This window comes from Protomyctophum parallelum, assembly GCF_964188405.1.
Source record: "Protomyctophum parallelum genome assembly, chromosome: 13".
NCBI lineage: Eukaryota > Metazoa > Chordata > Actinopteri > Myctophiformes > Myctophidae > Protomyctophum > Protomyctophum parallelum.
In genome coordinates this window covers 7148350-7151913 of record NC_139708.1, presented here as the reverse complement: position 1 = coordinate 7151913, position 3564 = coordinate 7148350, and positions in this window count along the sequence as shown.

Sequence of the window (3564 nt, the reverse complement as noted above, 5' to 3'; positions counted from 1 at the left end):
GCAGACGATGCCTTCCTCCTGCGGCTGCTATACGGGCCAGAGCAGGACCTACACACGACGTGGATGTAGTCTGTGTGTGAAAGCCTAAATAAACCCACTGGGGCTTTCAGGAAGGGAAACGCAAACACCTGTCGCCTGGGTGTCAAACACCAGCAATCAATTAGAAGCTGGTGCGGAAATTAGGAAATGGAAGCTTTCCATCTCTCCCAGGAATTGCTGACCCTTTTATTTTCCGGGACATTTTTTGTTTTGTCCTCAGAAAAAAACTAGTTCTGTTGTATATAGTTGTGTAGTTTTGCAGTGATTAGTTTAGATGATTGGATTATAATTCCGTGATTGTAACTCAAGGTCAACTTTGATGTCGTTTGAAATGCTAAAAATGTAAAAGTCGATGCGCAGTGACAGTTGCTCATTACATGAAAGGTTAAGGCTAAATAAACACTTGGCACACGCCTGCGATCATATCAGCAAAAGATCAAAGCCCTAAATGACATTGTCCACTTGAAAAGCCAAGGAGACACTGAGCTCTCACTTAGCACTCAAGTGTAACCTAAACTCAAAGCACTGAAACGGTCTCTCCTTTGTGTTTCTAAACAATAACCTAATCCCTGAAACAGTAACAGGCTTCTTCGCTATTATCCTTGACTATGTGATGCAAGATTTGGATAAGGAGAAACACATTACATATTTTTGAAACCAGTTAGTAAGATTTACTATAATAATACTTCAAAGGAGTACACCGGTGGTCTGGCATGTTTAGACCATTAACTGTGAGTTATCGTGTACTGTACTTGAAACACGACTTCATGATGCCTTTATATTTCATCATTATTATTAATAGTGTGTGTAAAATTGATTTACCTACAGAATTTCCAAAGGTCCATTAATTCTTAACCCCCGGAATGACGCTTAGCCAACACTGACTCAATTATTCAGGCGAGTTTGAAATGTCTATGGAGAACATGTGGACAATGTGAAATCTAAAATTAAAGTCTTTATTAGGGAAAATGTTAACTGTGTATGCATGATAGCCTATATATGCTATAGTTTTAAAGAATGCCTGCAGTGTAGCCTATATTCTATAGTTGTAAAGAATGCCTGCAGTGCAGCCTATATATTCATGTTAAATTCATATTCATAGTAGGCCTATTTATATTCAACGATCAATCCACGATCATTGTGCAGTTTGAGTATCAGTCTCTCAAATTCAAAAGTAGCTTCGAGCTTGTAGATCTGCTACTTCTGATGTATTTCTGTGACATTGTAGTGTGAAGAGGTAGCGTGTTCATTATAAAAAAAAAATCACCCCTGTGCTCATCGTACATCATCATGACGTAAAATAGACCCTATGCCTATTTGCTCAGACACTATGATGTAAAACTCTCCATTCATTGTCAACGGGAATTTAATGTTTGTGTAGGAGGGAAATCTACACTAATAGCTGAATACAGGAGGGGCTGGCGCCCCTAAAAAATAAACACAAAAAGTTAGAGAATGGAGATAGGAGGTTTCTGCCCTGACAGCATCGATATAATTATGAGAACTTGCAGCCAGTCTTAATACAGGGAGGCTGTTCCAGATGTAAGCCACCAGGAGCTTAGTGCCTAGTTAAAGGTCAGGAGGTTAATGTGGTGCTGGAGGCCATACAAGACACTGTCCTAAATATAGTCCTTTATTTGTTGTCGAGGTTGTCATTTGACCTCCAGGGAATCTGGAATAGACATTTAACGAGGTGTTTTATCACAGGTTGTAGATGGACGACCCCCGGCGGCCATTTTATCATTTCTTTTAGCGGAAAACGCCGTCGGTCGTCCTGTCTTGCAAAGCGATCGGGAGATAGAGAAAGATTGATTTTGGTTGTTGTTGTCACTCGTGTGTAGGCCTGTTTGAAACGCAAGTCCCCAGAGCAGCTGGGTCCTTGATTGCATACAAGAAAAGACAGTTTATCCACTTTAACTTTAATGTTATACTTTCAAAAATAGACCTACAAGCTCACAAGTCTACTTTAGAAAATCTTGAAATATTGTGAAACAATTTGGAATAACTTGGATTATAAAAACACGACGACAGTAATTTTCTCTTATGGGGTCCCTAGTTGGCACATTGTTCTTTTTCATCTGGAGAGCTGTGGTCAATTACTGTATACATTTGGGGGTCGTGGGCATGAAAATGTTTGAGAACCAGCTGCCTCATAAGTGATAGTGTTAAATCAGTAAAAGTAGTATAAGGCCATCAGAAGAATGATGACTTCTACACAGGACAAATAAATACGTAGAGGGGGGAACCGACCACCTGTTTGTAATTATAGTCACCGTGCAAGCGAAACATCTCTGCAACAGCTTTGGAGACAAACATTTTTCTACCATTCCCCCCCCCCCCCCCTCCCCGGTGCAGCTGGTCTGCAGAAGGCAGACGCAGGCAGGCAGAAGCAGTGGTTTCCAAATGTTTTAGCTCTCAACACCCAAGAGAAATTAGACGTTTGCCTGGAAAAAATAACAAAAAATAGCAGATCTACAAGCTCATGATGTATCGCAATGCGTCATGTTGCGAGCTGGTATACATCTGCCATTTTCAATACTGCTTGAACGTACTTAATTGATGAAAAGTTATGACTTTTTGTTTTGTTTAAACCTTTTTAAATATTTTTAAATATTAATAGGCTATATATTTATTGTGGAAATGGAAAAAAGGGGAATATTTCCTCGCGACCCATAAAAATTGGTCCGCGACCCAAACATGGGTCATGCGACCCACTGTTTGGGAAACAGTGTTTCCAGTATATAGCCTACGCAATAACAGACCACCAGAACCGCTGTGTGGAACAGAACAGCACTGGCCTGATGATCAGGCCTTCCTGTTTCTCTCCCCGTGTGACTGAGGCACCGTGCATGGCTCAGTGCAAACCAAGCAGAGAGAGATGCTACGTGTTGGCCTCGCCTCAGCTCCCACAGGCAGCCAAGTGTGTTGAGACAAATTGCACTCTTGCTTCGGCCTGACATCTTAGGGCCGCCTGCGTTTTGCCAGCGAGCCCCACGTCGGAGGCGGAGGCCGCGGTGAGGGAGAGAAGGCGAACTGCCCGGCCGAAGAAGCCTGTCTCGTCTCAGCGTCCAGTCACCCCTCGCTCCGGACCCGGGCCGCTTTTCCCGGCCAAGCAGGGCTCCTAATTGTGTCTCATGGCGACGTTGGTGGTGGTGCATGGTAGCCCCCTCGGAGGGGGGTGAAGTGTGATGTGAATAAGACCACACACACAAAACACACACAGACTACACGCACACACACACACACACACACACACACACACACACACAGTAATCCTGTGGCCTGAACAAATGACCACCACGGTTCTAATTAGACATGACTATATGGCATGTGGCTATTGGTGGACAGATCCATGGGACAAGGCCACTGACACAGAGCAGGAGCTAGCAGCAAGCAGGGAGACTAAAGGATTAGTCCTGGGCTTGGCTAATACCTCGACGCTTCACCCTTAAGCACAGGCAGATACATTTACAACGTGATTCAACATGATCCAGCAGTCATTTCCAGCATTATGTCAATGCCAAT